The sequence below is a fragment of the Ranitomeya imitator genome, chromosome 1, assembly GCF_032444005.1.
Source record: "Ranitomeya imitator isolate aRanImi1 chromosome 1, aRanImi1.pri, whole genome shotgun sequence".
Classification (NCBI taxonomy): Eukaryota; Metazoa; Chordata; class Amphibia; order Anura; family Dendrobatidae; genus Ranitomeya; species Ranitomeya imitator.
The window spans coordinates 190,222,381-190,239,833 of NC_091282.1; positions in this window are offsets into that span (position 1 = coordinate 190,222,381).

Here is a 17,453-nt window from a genome sequence, read left to right on the forward strand (position 1 = left end):
CAGATCCAGGGAAACAAGTCTTACGAAGAAGAGATCTAGATCCGGAGACAGACGGGGTATCCCAAGGTAACGAAGAAACCAGCAAGATAGCAGTTCTTCCAGCTTGATCACAAGTCCAGGAACAAGATACTCAAGCAATGAGTAATATACAGAGCTCCCTTATATACACCACAGACAGGAACAGGGAAAGTCTGACAGGAAGCAAGATGGCCCCTGTGAGGCCAGTGACTCCATCTTATTTAAGGTCAAAAATAACCGAACTGAGGGCAACTGCAGACAGGAACAGATGTACAGTCCAAATCCTTACAGTCACCTTCTTTGCCTGTTTCCAAACTAGCCTCGCTAACCGGAGTAATGGTAGTAATCTAGGAGTAGTGGGTCTATTTCCAAAAAACCTATCAGACAATCAGATCTTGCAGCCTGGATTAAATGGCTCTCCCAATTTGGTAAAAAATTTTAACGCATCTATTTACTCAATGCCCTAAGCTGTCCAACTAAATAGTATAGGAAAAAATCAGGCAACGCCGCCCCTCCCATTTGATTAGATCTGATTTTGATAGATTTGATTAGATCTATGTAAAGTAGATAATTTGAGTTTAGGTCTGGCTTCCCCCCAGATAAATGATGAAATTAAAGAGTTCAAATTTGAAAAGAAGTATTTGGGAACAGGAACTGCACTATGTTAAAGAGAGTAATTAAGCTTCGGGAGCAATATCATCTTAAATCAGATTTATACGACCAGAGACAGATAGTGGTAACTTACTCCAGACTGCAAATTTATATTTAACCAAGTCTAGTAACGGGAGAATATTAAATTGTAAATCAAGCCTACTATATTTTGGTATAATTATTCCTAAGTATTTAATGAGGAGAGTCCTTCAAGGTGATCTGTTGAATCATGGGTAAGAGGCATCAAAGCAGACTTATCCCAATTAATATATAACCCCGAATGCTTAATAAATCCGTTTATAATAGTGATCACATGCAGCAAGGTCTCTTCCACATTATCCATAAATATTACCATATCATCCGCATATAAACCAATGACATCCGTGCGGTCCGCTATCTCGATACCCTTAATAGATGGAGTGGATCTCATATGTATTGCTAATTCTTCAATTGCAAGAGAAAATAAAGTTGGGGAGAGCTGGCACCCCTAACGAGTTCCTCTTTTCAGGGAAAATGTTTCTGACATGGAGTTATTAATAATTATCCGGGCTTTAGGTTTCAGATAAATTGCATTAATTCATCTTTGAAATTTAGGACTCTTTGGTATCTCTGTAAGCATGCGGATAAAAAAGGGCCACTCTAGAGATTCAAATGCCTTGGCTGCGTCCAGCGAGGCCAAGGCCCATCTATTCTCCGTTACTAATGAACTACACTGGTCTATTGATTGAACTCTCCTAATATTAATGGATGTACTTTTACCTGGCATAAATCCTGTCTGGTCTGGGTGTATTATGTCCAAAATTACCGTGTTTAATCTAGCAGCTAAAATTTTAGTAAAAATTTTATATCAACATTAACTAATGAAATAGGGCGATATGATCCACAATCCAGGGGGTCTCTTCCTTCTTTTAGTTGCTTCATAGTAGGAGTCTGGTAGAGAACACCCCTTCCAAATACCCTGGAATACCTTCAAAAGATTCAGCGCTAAAATGTCTCAATATTTTCTGCACATTTCTATGGGGAACCCATCTGGGCCTGGTGCCTTTCCAGAGGCCATATCTGCTATAGCCAGGTTAATCTCTTCCAAAGTAAAGTCTGCATCCAGAAAAGCTTGTTGTGTAGGGGTTAGTGTAGGAAATTCAATATCTAAGAGGTAATCTAGGCAGCTGGAATTATCAAAATCCCCTTTGGATCTATATAATTCTTTATAATAATCATGGAAGCATTGGAGGATATCATCTGTTGAGGTCACAATTGTACCATCTAATTTACGGATTTTAAGTATAGTCCATTATCCCATACACATAACATGCACATCTGGGTAGTTTAAAGTAAAACTTACCGCTTTTTTTATAATTGATAGATTAGCAGGGGGGATTATATATACACATTATAACATAATCTCTCATATTAACCCATGCATGTACAAAAATAAAGCGGCCCTTGGAATCTCTCTGTACCTCTTCGACCTCCCATCTGACATCTCTATGTATCAAAAGAGAGACCCCTCTAGAATAGCTAGTATGAAACATATGTACAGACCATTGTACCCATGGTTTCTGCATATATCGAGCCGAGTCCCTAGTCAAGTGTGTTTCAACCATGGTTACAATATGAGGATGATATCGCCATATTTGAGAAAACACTTTAACTCTCTTTTGCGGTGACCCAAGACCTCTCATATTCCAAGTCATGCACTTAAGGTCAGATGTCATACCCCTTCATCCACTTATAATTGACATGGTCACACCTATTACCCTTCTGGTACATAATGGAAAAAACCATGGCAGCAGATGTTATATAACCAACTAAAACAAAATAGAACAGAGTACATTTCAAAAGGGAGCAAAACCTCCTGCTCCTATCACAGTCCAAAAAAGGGGTACCATCTCTGAACACAAAGTCCGGTATAGTTATTTTCCCTGGACTTGGACGGAAAGAGCTCCTATCATTGAGAAAAAAAACAAAAAACCCAAACACCCAATGAGAGAGTTCCATTTCCTTTATATCCATATATATATAGGAACAGCAGACAATTTAGGATTTCAACCCTTCTCCATTTGCCCCCACACACGACCGCATCCAATCTTCGGCTTCAGCTGGGGTTGTAAAGAAAGAGGAAGAGCCCTTGTAAACAACCCTGTGTTGAGCAGAATAGAGCATTGAATATAAGATGTTTTTTTTTCCCTAAGTTGCTTCTTTATCTCCATGAACTGAGCCCGTTGTTTTTGCAGTTCCATTGAAAAATCTGGAAATATTGAGACAGTAGCATTATTATATTTAATAGGGATTTTCTGCCTTGCCATGCAAAGGGTGACATCTCTGTCTCTGCAATTTAAGAGGCGCGCCAAAAAGGGCCTTGGCGGGGCGCCCGGAGGAAAAGGCTTTGTTAGAACTCCATGGGTCCTTTCCACAGAGAATGTTGGGAAGAATTTATGCCCCAAAGTGTCTTTCAGCCAGCTCTCCAAGAATTTTTCGGGATATTGACCTTCTGAGCGCTCTGGCAGGCCAATAATATGGATATTATCCCGACATAATCTGTTCTCAAGATCATCTGCTTTATGTTTCCAAGCATTTACAGAGCTGGCTACTTTTGTCAATTTAGTCTCCATGGGTACAGATTTATCTTCCAGGCAAGATACCCGCGATTCAACCTCTGTGATACGACCCCTCATGGATTGCATATCTTGCCCAAGGCGCCCCACCTCAGAGTGCACCTCCTCTATCTTCCCAGTCAGGAATGTCCTGGTTAAAGATATAGCTTGCATTAGTTGTTCAGATGCCTGCTTCAAAATTAACTCTACCTGATCTCCCTCCTCCTCACTATCCGAAGTACGATGTTTTGACTGACTAACTGCTTTGACCTCACGCGAGTTATTTTTATTTGACAGCAAATTATCAGGAGGGTCAGAACGCACATATTTTTTAAGCTTCTCAGTTGCACTTGAGGATTGAGAGCGATGCATAGTTGGCATCTTAACTTTAATTGGACGCAGTCACCGCGTGGTTAATGTGCCGGTGCGTTGCAGTATGGAATAGCTCCTTGGTAATTAACTGCACAACTTGCACGGTTCTTACAGACAAAATAACGTGTTGCAATGTCAGTGATTTAATGCAGTCTTTGCACCTATAGTCACAGAGGTGGGGGACAAACACGTGAGCAAATCCAGCAGCAGTAAGAGCTCAGTATCTATGGTGAAGATAGGCTTCTCCTCCAAGTAATGAAAGGGTATAATAAAGGATTTGTTTAAAGTCTCCAGTAGAACAGTCATTAAACCTGGCCGTCAGCCAGTGATAACAGATTTTGCAGCTACAGTCTAAATGGCGGGAGCCAAGGTAGAAGCACCAGTTCCAATGGGGACATCGGGGGCAGCCAGCATTATATGATGTTAAGGAAGGGGGAGCACCGGGCCCGTCTATCAAGTATCACACCGCGCAATCCCCCTCTCATACCTCTAGATGGTTCTCCAATGTCTATCCAGCTCCCCCGCAGCCAAGCGTCATGCTCTGCTTCCTCCACTGCCGACACACGTGGCAAGGAAAATGGCCGCCATCTCCTGCAGACTCCAACCTCCGTCTGGGTTTTGCCCGGAGCTCACCCGAACGGAGCTGCACTCTGCACCTCCTCAGAAGCCGGGTGCCTCCAGGTGTCCAGGGGAGCACAGGAGTGCCAGAGGAAATGCTCTCAGGGAGAGTTTAAAGCAGGATTTGGATCAGGATTATGGGAGCTCCAGCCACACACATCCTTTCAGCTTCACTACATCACCACGCCCCCCTATGAGAAGGAGTTTTGGAGGAGTTTTCTGTGACTGTTGCGTGATTTGTAAGTGTGGTAATTCCCTTCCCTACTTTGTTTTCTTCTCCATCCTCCACTCCCCGGTGCATTCCTCTGTTTTATGTGAGTGAATATTTTGTATGTCTGGTGTTTTCAGGTAACCCTTGTTTGTGCACCCTTGTTTGTCAGGTTAGTATACTTGGGTGCACAGTAGTGCCACTCTTCCCTGGGTGGGTGAAGAGAACAGATGGAGGGCTAACTCAGGAGATGAGGCCCCAGCATCTTCACCTTCAGAAGTATCCCAGGGAAAAGGGTGAGCTAGAGTGCCCCCTAGTGTTAGGGACAGGGAAAAAGCCCCCTGGTCGTGGGTCACCCGACAGCTGTGTTGTGACACATTTACAGTCATGGCTGAACGTGTTGGTACCCTTGACATTTTTAAAATTGTTCCAGAAAATGAAGCAATTCTCCCAGAAAATGTTTGCAAATACATATATTTTGTTATACACATGTTTATTTAATTTGTGTGTATTGGAACAGCACAAAAAAAATGAAAAAAAGGCCAAAAAAAATCAAGCTGTCCTGCATGCTCTGAGTGCATCAGTGTAAGCGTGAACTATCTGTCAACATTTCAATTAAATTAAATACTATGGATGGAGACTCAGGAGGACCCCACTTCTGACACAGAGACATGAAAAAGCTAGACTGCAGCTTGTCAAAATTTACTTTAGTTACCCAAAATCCTTCTGGGAAATCATCTTATGGAAAGATGAGACCAAGATAGAACTTTTTAGTAAAACACCTAATTCTACTGTTTCTTAAAAAGGAATGAGGCCTACAAAGAGAACAGCACAGTACCCACACTCAAAAATGGTGGAGGTTCAAAGATGTTTTGGGGTTGTTATGCACCCTCTGGCACTGGGTGCTTTGACAGTGTGCAAGGCATCATAAAATCTGAAGATCATCAAAGAATTTTGGGTCACAATGTAGTGCCCAGTGTCAGAAAGCTGGGTTTGTGTCCTAGGTTATGGGTCTCACAGCAGGACAATGACCTCAAACTTTTTTCAAGAAGCACCCAGAAATAAATGGAAACAAAGCGCTGGAGAGTTCTGAAGTGGCAAGAAATGAGTGCAGACCTAAATCCCATTGAACACCTGTGGAGAGATCTTAAAATTTCAGTTGGGAGAAGGCATCTTCAAAATATGAGACCTGTAGCAGTTTGCAAAAGACGAGTGGTACCACAATAAGCCACATATAAGGTGTATCCAAATATGATACCCCTAGAACTAAAGACAAGTGGTCCAAAATTCCAGTTGTGAGATGTAAGAAGCCAATTGATGTTATGTTATGGTTATAGGAAGCGAGATTATATATATATATATATATATATATATATATATATATATATATATATATAGTACACATATACACAAAGTTTGAACAAAGTTTGAGTCTTTGTCATTGACACTCTGTAATGGCAGAAATGACCCGTTCTGAAACAAGCTGGGCTACATGAGAATCTCCATGTGGTGTATTAGCACATTAAGAACAGAGCAATATGCAGAATGCTGGAGAAACAGCTGGGGTGAACTCATTTCACTTTATAGGATGTAAAAGTTGCAGAAAACTCAAAGCTCCCAGTGTAAATAATTAGTGTTTTGTCTGAAAACCGAACATTGTTTGTTAATTGACAAGAAGAACTATTATGCTTTTATTGAACCCCATATGGAATACGTGTACAAAGCAGTAAGATTGCCAAAAACAGATGTTATTCTTCAGATGATTAGATGCTATCAGTGGCTCATGAATGCACATAAAAACATATTCTAATTAGCATCCATTATCAGTTTAAATGTAGAATAATTAGTCTGTCTATGTAGAGATCCATGTTGAAAGTATTCTGCAATAAAGTTTCATATACCAACAAATTGCATGTCGTGAGCAGCAATCACGTCTCCTCAAGAATAATCTATGCTGAGAGACATATGGAAAATGAGACGTGCTGCCAAAGAAGTCTCTGATAGAAAATTTCCACAACAACTGGCACCAATCAATGTCGAAAATTGAAAATATTTTGTTAACAGCACATTAAATTGCCTTTATTTGTAACATGCATTGGAAAAAAAACAGAAGCAAAAAAGTGCCACCAGTTGCTGGTTAATGTCCAGTGCTGGACATTTTAGTTTTAATAAAATTGCCAAACTTTAAGTTCTCACTAAACTGACATACTTTAATTCCAGTGTGACTGACATTGACAGCAAACTATAATAGAAGTATGCCACATTTTTGGGAAGTGGCTGTATTCGGCAAATTTAAACAATGCAATTTGCTTAGTGCGAATCAACAGAAATGCATGCCACCATTTTGCATAATGAAGAACATTGCATCAGTCAGAGTAGGATCAAATGACCTTGGGCATGGTCAGGTGGACTTCCTCATGATACCTTGTAGAGATCACATCACATTGTACAAAACATGGTATAGCGAAGACAATCAGCAATGATTATCGTAGCCTGTATAAAATCAGAAGCAGGGAACATAGCAGCCATTGTGAGGAGAATACGGATAGTGAGTGTACATCACATCTCACAGCTTAGATAGAGTGTGTGACAGCACAGCAGTGGAAATGGTTACTAATCAATGTATCCATAGCCATCAGGGGCAGATTTTAAGAGAGGGTGCCTATGGCCAGATTGCTCTCATTATAATATTTTGTGCACTATCATCAGTTATAGCCGCCTTAATGTGATCATCACACCATCCTTTATGCACAAGACAAAGTGCAGCTCCAGCAGATCTGATGGAGAGGTAAGTATTCATTCTTATTTTTTCAATAAAGTGAATGAAATCAGGATGGGAGAGAGGACATTATGTTATAATAATGAAATGAGGGTATGGGGTGGGAGAGAGGACATGGCATGATACATTTGTGGGGTTTGTAAATATAATGAATTGGGCGGACATGTAATTATGATGGATTAGGGGGCATCTATATATATATATAATTGTCTAAGGGTCACTTCCGTCTTTCTGTTTGTCTGTCTTTCTGTCTGTCTGTCATGAATATTCATTGGTCACGGCCTCTGTCTGTCATGGAAATCCAAGTCGCTGATTGGTCGTGGCAAAACAGCCACAACCAATCAGCGACGGGCACAGTCAGGCGGCAAAATGGCCGCTCCTTACTCCCCGCAGTCAGTGCCCACTCCGTACTCCCCTCCAGTCAGCGCTCACACTGGGTTAATGGCAGCGCTAATGAACCGCGTTATGCCACGGTGTAATGCACTCTATTAATGCTGCTATTAACCCTGTGTGACCAACTTTTTACTATTGAAGCTGCCTATGCGGCCTTAATAGTAAAAAGATCTAATGTTAAAAATAATAATTAAAAAAAAAATCGCTATATACTCACCGTCCGTCTAGCCCTCGGATCCAGAACAGGCCTTTCCCGCTCCGCACGACGCGCCGGTGACTGCTCCATGCATTGCGATCTCACGAGATGATGACGTAGCGGTCTCGCGAGCCCGCTATGTCATCATCTCGCGAGACCACAATGCACTCTTCATAACGGAGCGCGCAAGGAGCGTCGGTAAACGCTTCAATCCGGGGGCCAACGGAAGGTGAGTATATAACTATTTATTATTTTTTTAACAGGGATATGATGCCCACATTGCTATATAATATGTGGGCTGTGCAATATACTACATGGGCTGTGCAATATACTACGTGGCTGTGCAATATACCACGAGAGCTGTGCAATATACTACGTGGGCTGTGCAATATACTACGTGGGCTGTGCAATATACTACGTGGCTGTGCTATATACTACGTGGGCTGTGCAATATACTGCGTGGGCTGTGCAATATACTGCGTGGGCCGTGCAATATACTACGTGGGCTGTGTTATACACTACGTGGCCTGTGATATACACTACGTGGGCTGTGCTATATACTACGTGGTTGTGCTATACACTGTGTTCCAAATTAGTATGCAAATTGGATTTAAGGGTCATAAAGATTTAATTGTTTTGTTTTTCAAATAAACTCATAGATGGTATTGTGTCTCAGGGCTCAATGGATTACTTAAATCAATCTTAAACACATGTGATAATTAGTTTTCCAGGTGATTCTAATTAAAGCAATAGGAACCCTTTATGTACTAAAGATAACACAGATAAAATATAGGTTTTAATTAATATACCAATTAAAACCATGCCACAAATACAACCAGATAAACACATAAAACACACAACCGTGCACTCTGGGATAACCCTGCCAAACAATACCTCTTAGTACTGCCTACCTATCAGTGGAGGTTGGCACCCTAAACACAGATACGAGATTGGCGCCCCCACTCACCGTCGGCTGTCCCTATGTCTCCTAGTATGGATCCTAATATAGGTGTCACATACAGACCAGCACTTACACTAGACAGGAAAAAGATAGGCAGACTAACTGGCTGATTGTATATATATATATTTATGAAATAATCATATATATAAACAAGGTTTGTGACAGGGTGAGATACACGGACTAAAGACCAACAATGTGCATAACAAAAAAGTGCTCGTGTATTAAAAATAGGCCTCACTACCTCTGTACCCTACTGCTGTGCAGCCTGCCTGGCTGTGGAGGTTGGCACCCTACTGGTCAGCGGAATGGCGCCCCCACTCAGCGACGACTGGCCCTGGGAAGCCCTAATATTAAATCCCAGCCTGATAATGATCAGACACAGATGTGTAAATACACAAAAATGGCAAGGCACAAAAACATATATAGCTGCAGGGAGAAAAAGGAAAAAAAAAAAAAAAAAAAAACAAAAAACAAAAACAAAAAAAAAAACACAAAAAAAAAAAAAAAACCTTATCTTCAGCCGAAGATAGCCTAGTGCTTAGATATATGCATGGTAAACAGAGGGTGAGACCGATACTTATCAGTGTTGATATTTCATACGCCTCTACGCGTTTCACCCCAACGGATCATCAGGAGGCCTTGATATGTAGATGCTGCATGGAATCATGCTTGGTGCACTTATATACATGTCTTAATGAGCTTACTAATAATGGGGCGGTGTGAGCATACCAAACAACAGAGCATGGGACACCGCCATTTTGGAGTAGTCCTAATATGATAGGGGGATACCTAGAGCCTATAGACTAATTGATGGCCGCTGCCTGTCATCGGAGACATGTTAGGGAGCATGCTATAGTGTGTAAATTAGCCCCTACCATAGCGTTCTGCTCCATACAGGCAGGAAGTCCCAGTGTGCATTGCAAAAAAAAAAAATTGCAAAATTACACTCACCAGTGCCGAACAGCAACGTCACCCGGCCATCCCACCACGAGCCCAAACAACCACTCATGCGCAGATGGGGACAAACCAGCGTGACCGCGCACCCCCGCACCAGCGGCGTGCGCATGGGCATGGCCGTTTCCACAGCGGTAAGTAAGTGGTGGCATCAATTTGTGGGGGTCTGGTATAGGTTTATCGACGACATCTTCGTTATTTGGCAGGGTCCTAAACAGGGCTTTATTGAGTTTATTCAAGAACTTAACACGAATAACATCGGCATGATGTTCACCTTTGACATCAATGATAAGACCCTGCCATTCTTGGATGTGTACATCCAAAAAAACGAGGATGGGTGCCTTAGCACACAAATCTACCGGAAGCCCACTGGTACCAACAGCCTATTAAGATGAGATAGCCATCACCCCAGAGCCCTAAAACGTGGTATCCCCAGGGGCCAATTTATAAGGCTGAGAAGGAACTGCTCGGAGATAGGAACGTTCATCCAACAATCAGGAGATATGAAGATGAGATTTCTGGAAAAGGGCTACCCCAGAGGGGTTATTGAAGCGGCATACAAACATGCCCTTTCTTTGGATAGAAGTACTCTCTTACAATCATGCAGTAGACCCGCAGCCAGTGATCCTGACCAGACTAGAATCATAGGGACCTTTGACAGTCAGAATGAGAGAGTGGTCAAAGTGTTGGCTAAACACTGGGACATTTTGACATCTGACCCTGATTTGAACAAATGGGTGGGTCCCAGGCCTCTGATCACTTACAGGAGAGGTAGGTCTCTGAAGGATGATCTGGTTCATAGCCACTTTAAGAGATCTACCCCAGAAGGTACCTGGCTGGACCGTAGGACGTGTGGTTTTTTCAAATGTGGAGCATGTGTTAACTGTAAATTTATGAAACCAGGGAAATTTGTGACTAGTTCCGTAACTGGCAAAAAATTCTATCTACGTAACTTTGCTAACTGTAAGACAAGTGGGCTCATCTACATGGCTACATGCAGTTGTCCTATGGACTATGTTGGTAAGACGAGGAGGGAGTTTAGGAGGCGTGTAGGGGAGCACATAGGCGATATCAAGCACAAACGTGACACCCCGGTAGCAAGACACATGAATGACCAACATGGTGGTAATGTTCATGAAATAACTTTCAGCATCATTGAGGTATATACACCGAACCCAAGAGGTGGTGACTTCGACCGATTTCTATTACAGAAAGAATGTGCCTGGATCCATCGGGTCAACTGTTTGGCCCCATTAGGCCTCAATGAATATGTCTCATATACATGCTTCCTATGATCTGATATACCCATGCTCTCTTCCCCTTAGTTGTGTGAGACTCTAGTATTGGTGTCTTTCATTTTCTAAGTCTCTGGGCACCGACAAACTAAATCGTGGCTGACCATGCCACCATTATACACCCTGTGAGTTCACAGGGATAGACAGTATTGACTGTGGCCATCTACTATATATCAAATCCCATGTGTTGTCATGTGGGTATAGTATCTGATATTATATGCATTGTATTGATATATACTATATACATGGTGGTGCAGAAAAAGGGCTGAATATTCCGGTCATTTAAATGCTTGATCTTTGGCGGTGTATATAATTACAACTGTCCCATACTAAAGCAGCTGTACATCATCTTTTTGGTAGGAATACGTCCATATATAATAAAGTGATAGGTATTAATGTATTGCCTTTAACCCTTTCTTTTCCTCCCCCTATGTGGGGTATGCTATATCTTCAGTAGTATGGCTGTCTATCAGCAATGCGGCCATTGGCTGTGTCTGTGCACACAGTATTCTGCACTGGCAGGACCTATGAGCTATGCTTGCACCATTGTGAGACACGTAGCGGTAGGCGCGTGCGCGGTAGATGTTATGCCGTTTACATGGTTTTGGCTTCGCGCTGTCCGCGCGTGCGTGGTTGCGCATTTGTATAGTATGCCTCCAGCATCAATCCCGTGTCTGGAGGTGCCTGGCGCATGCGCTGTGGAAACGGCCATGCCCATGCGCACGCCGCTGGTGCGGGGGTGCGCGGTCACGCTGGTTTGTCCCCATCTGCGCATGAGTGGTTGTGTGGGCTCGTGGTGGGATGGCCGGGTGACGTTGCTGTTCGGCACTGGTGAGTGTAATTTGTTGACTCCTTGGTCCTGTGCGCAGGCACCGGTGACATATGGGATAGCGTACACACCCCTCCTCCCTGTGAGTCTGAGTGCTTGGTGTGCAATTTTTTTTTTTTTTTGCAATGCACACTGGGACTTCCTGCCTGTATGGAGCAGAACGCTATGGTAGGGGCTAATTTACACACTATAGCATGCTCCCTAACATGTCTCCGATGACAGGCAGCGGCCATCAATTAGTCTATAGGCTCTAGGTATCCCTCTATCATATTAGGACTACTCCAAAATGGCGGTGTCCCATGCTCTGTTGTTTGGTATGCTCACACCGCCCCATTATTAGTAAGCTCATTAAGACATGTATATAAGTGCACCAAGCATGATTCCATGCAGCATCTACATATCAAGGCCTCCTGATGATCCGTTGGGGTGAAACGCGTAGAGGCGTATGAAATATCAACACTGATAAGTATCGGTCTCACCCTCTGTTTACCATGCATATATCTAAGCACTAGGCTATCTTCGGCTGAAGATAAGGTTTTTTTTTTTTTGTTTTTTTTTTCCTTTTTCTCCCTGCAGCTATATATGTTTTTGTGCCTTGCCATTTTTGTGTATTTACACATCTGTGTCTGATCATTATCAGGCTGGGATTTAATATTAGGGCTTCCCAGGGCCAGTCGTCGCTGAGTGGGGGCGCCATTCCGCTGACCAGTAGGGTGCCAACCTCCACAGCCAGGCAGGCTGCACAGCAGTAGGGTACAGAGGTAGTGAGGCCTATTTTTAATACACGAGCACTTTTTTGTTATGCACATTGTTGGTCTTTAGTCCGTGTATCTCACCCTGTCACAAACCTAGTTTATATATATGATTATTTCATAAATATATATATATACAATCAGCCAGTTAGTCTGCCTATCTTTTTCCTGTCTAGTGTAAGTGCTGGTCTGTATGTGACATCTATATTAGGATCCATACTAGGAGACATAGGGACAGCCGACGGTGAGTGGGGGCGCCAATCTCGTATCTGTGTTTAGGGTGCCAACCTCCACTGATAGGTAGGCAGTACTAAGAGGTATTGTTTGGCAGGGTTATCCCAGAGTGCACGGTTGTGTGTTTTATGTGTTTATCTGGTTGTATTTGTGGCATGGTTTTAATTGGTATATTAATTAAAAGCTATATTTTATCTGTGTTATCTTTAGTACATAAAGGGTTCCTATTGGTATAATATAGATTGTCGTTGACCTTTAAGTAGCTGCTAAGACAGCTCCAAGTGGCGTTGATTCTAATTAAAGGAAAACTACTTAAAAATGATGTTCCACATTATTAAGCAGGCCACAGGTTTCAAGTAATATGGGAACTAAAAAGGATCTCTCTGCTGCTTAAAAGCATTAAATAGTGCAATGCCTTGGACAAGGTATGAAGACATTAGATATTCCACGAAAACTTAAAAGTGGTCATCATACTATGAAGAGATTTGTGACGAAAACAGAGCACAGACAGAGTTCATGCAGATAAAGGCATAATGAGGAAGGTTTCTGCCAGACAATTTTTTGGGATTAAGAGAGCAGCTGCCAAAATACCATTACAAAGCAGCAAACAGTTATTTGAAGCTGCTGGTGCCTCTGGACTCCCTCGAACCTCAAAGTGTAGGATCCTTCAAAGGCTTGCTGTGGTGCATAAACCTAATATTCAGCCACTCTTAAACAGTGTTCACAAGCAGAAATGGTTAAAGTGGGCCCAGACATACATGAACACTAATTTCCAAATAGTCTTGTTTACTGATGAGTGTCAAGCAACCCTGGATGGTCCAGATGGAAGGAGTTGTGGATACTTGGTGGATTGCCACCACGTCCCAACAAGGCTGCGACGTCAGCAAGGAGGTGGAGGAGTCACATTTTGGGCCAGAATCACTGGGAAACGGCTGGTAGGATGCTATAAGGTTCCTGGAGGTGTGAAAATGACCTCTGCAAAGTATTTAGAGTTTCTGACTGACAACTTTCTTCCACGGTCTAAAAAGCAGAAACGTGCCTTCAGGAGCAAAATCATCTTCATGCATGACAATGCACCATCTCATGCTGCAAAGAATACCTCTGAGTCATTGTGTCATGCCGTCGCTGTCGCCACCTCTCCCCACTGCAGCTCGCCGGGTGCGCGCGCGCGTCGCATTCAGCTCTGCGCGTGCGCACATCTGATTCCTCTGTTGGCGCTCTTTCCTGTCCTCTCCGTCATCCTGGAGGACTGTAACCCGGAAGTAGCTCCCATGCTGCTATGTAAACTGCTTCCTGCTGCTTCTCTGTGCCTGATGTTCATTTGTGTTTACAGGTGCTTCTGGCCACCTGTGGTCTCTGTGCGTTCCTAGCTCTCTGACTTTGGGTCTCCTCGCCCTCTGCAGTGCCTGCCTGTTTCCTGTGTTCCTGCCTTGTTCCTTCAGTTCCTTTTCCTCTGCGGTACCTGCCCGGCTCCTATATCTTTTCCTTGCTCCCGTCAGCCTTGGTGTCTCCATATTGTCCTGCCAGCCTCCGTGCCTCCGTAGCGTTCCCATCTTCTCCCTTGTCTCAGTAGTTCCTTTCTGTTCCCTCTTTCCCTTTGTGCCTGCTGTGTTCCCTTCTGTTCTCAGTCGACCCTCCAGCTTCCGTGGCGATAGTCCCTCATGGGCCTGCCCCTAACTCTCCCTGTATAGGGGGCGGTCCACCTGGTCAGCTCATCCGAGAGGGGTTTGTCATCACGGTCCAGTGGGTCCACTCTCCGTTTTTCACTGTTTGAATCTACATGCTCTAATAGGACTGCACTCGGGTGACATCCGAGTGCAGCCAGATTCTTACAGCGTCACAGTAACATCAGGCCATGGACCCCGCTGGAGTCTCCGCCACTCAAAAGGAGTTACTCTTTTTGCGTGAAAACCAGACTAGGATCATGTCATTTTTAAAGAATATGGAGTCTCGCCTAGCGGCTTTACAGCCTTCTGATCCTGGTATTGCTCCGCAGTTGGTTGCCCTTCAGCAGGAGCTAGGTCAACAACGGGACACTCGGTCCCATATTTTGAATTTTATGGCCTCCATTAATGATCGGCTTCTCTCCCTCCAGAATGTGGCCTCTGTTTCCACTCCTGTCTCTGCGGCACAACCCTCGCCCCGACTTGCTAGACCTTCTCGGTATGGTGGGGATTCTAAAGCGTGCCGCGGCTTTCTTAATCAATGCCAGTTGCATTTTGAATTGTCTCCGCTACTTTATCCTACCGACCGAGCTAAGGTTGCTTTTATAGTATCCCATTTGGAGGGTGAGGCTTTGGCGTGGGTTAATCCCCTCTGGGAGTGTGATGATCCTTTGGTCTCCCAACTCAATCCGTTCCTGGATACCTTCCGTAAGGTTTTTGATGAACCTGGTCGTCTGGTCTCTACCACTGAGTCCCTCTTTAACCTTTACCAGGGTACTCTCTCAGTAGCCCAGTACGCCATCCGTTTCCGGACTCTGTCCTCAGACCTTGAGTGGAATAATGAGGCTTTGGTTGGAGCGTTTTGGCGTGGTTTTTCTTCACGGATTAAGGATGAGTTGGCAGGACAGGACACTCCCACCTCTTTGGATGATCTTATCTCCTTGGCCATACGCATTGACCTGCGCTTTCAGGAGCGCACTCGTGAGCTTGCCAGAGAGAGGAGACCTCTTCGCCAGACCACTGTTGCTCGAGGGACTTCTTTTTCTCAAGCAGCCCCGGTGGCTTCTTCATCTTCTCCTGAACCCATGCAGGTCGATCGCCTTATGTCTTCTGAGCAACACCGCAAGGAGAGACTCGCACAAGGTCTTTGTTTTTACTGTGGCAATGCCTCTCATCTCTTACGCGCTTGTCCTCAGAAGCCGGGAAACGCATCCGCCTAGGACAGTGTTGTGAATTCTGTGGCTGAGTTCACTTCTGTGGTCACAAGTGGTATTGCAGTCTCTGGGCTTCCTCCCTCAGGTGTTTTGGTGAGCTCGTTGGCTGCCTTGCTATTTAGCTCCACCTGAGTCTGTCTTCCTTGCTCCTTGTCAATGTTCCAGTGTTGGATCTGAGCTACTGCATCTTTCCTTGGGCCTGCTGCTCTGCTAGATAAGTGCTTCTAGTTTGTTTTCTGTTTTTTCTGTCCAGCTTGTTATTATCTTTTGCTGGAAGCTCTGAGAAGCAAAGGGGTGCACCGCCGTGCTGTTAGTTCGGCACGGTGGGTCTTTTTGCCCCTTTTGCGTGGTTTTCGTTTTAGGGTTTTTTGTAGACTGCATAGTTCTCTTTGCTATCCTCGCTCTGTCTAGAATATCGGGCCTCACTTTGCTGAATCTATTTCATTCCTACGTTTGTCTTTTCATCTTGCTAACAGTCATTATATGTGGGGGCTGCCTATTCCTTTGGGGTATTTCTCTGAGGTAAGTCAGGCTTGTATTTCTATCTTCAGGCTAGTCAGCTCCTCAGGCAGTGCCGAGTTGCATAGGTAGTTGATAGGCGCAATCCACTGCTGCTTCCAGTTGTGTGAGGATAGATCAGGTACTGCAGTCTACAGAGATTCCACGTCTCAGAGCTCGTCCTATTGTTTTGGGTTATTGCCAGATCTCTGTATGTGCGCTGATTACTGCACGCTGTGTTGCCTGATTGCCAGCCATAACAGTACAAGGAGCCCTTCAATGATTTCCAATAGAGGGAAAAAAGAAATCCTGACATCATTTTTTTTTCTTAGCTCTGTCTTTAGTCTTTTTTTTCCCCTAGACATTAGAGTGCTTCAGGACACAGCTGTGGACATGGATATTCAGGCTCTGTGCTCCTCAATGGATAATCTCGTTGTAAATGTACAAAAGATTCAAGATACTATTGATCAGAAATCGATGCTAGAACCAAGAATTCCGATTCCTGATTTGTTTTTTGGTGATAGAACTAAGTTCCTGAGCTTCAGAAATAATTGTAAGCTATTTTTGGCCTTGAAACCTCATTCTTCTGGTAATCCTATTCAACAGGTTTTGATTATTATTTCTTTTTTGCGCGGCGACCCACAGGACTGGGCGTTTTCTCTTGCACCAGGAGATTCTGCATTGAGTAATGTTGATGCATTTTTCCAGGCGCTGGGATTGCTTTACGATGAGCCTAATTCAGTGGATCAAGCTGAGAAAAATCTGCTGGCTTTATGCCAGGGTCAGGATGATGTAGAAGTATATTGTCAGAAATTTAGAAAATGGTCAGTACTCACTCTGTGGAATGAATCTGCACTAGCGGCTTTGTTCAGAAAGGGTCTCTCTGAAGCTCTTAAGGATGTAATGGTGGGATTTCCTATGCCTGCTGGTTTGAATGAGTCTATGTCCTTGGCCATTCAGATCGGTCGTCGCTTGCGCGAGCGTAAATCTGTGCACCATCTGGCGGTATTGTCTGAGAGTAAGCCTGACCCTATGCAGTGCGACAGGACTATGACTAAAGTAGAACGGCACGAACACAGACGTCTGAACAGACTGTGTTTCTATTGTGGTGATTCTACTCATGCTATTTCTAATTGTCCTAAACGCACTAGGCGGTTCGATAGCTCTGCCGTTATTGGTACTGTACAGTCCAAATTCCTTTTGTCCATTACCTTAATGTGCTC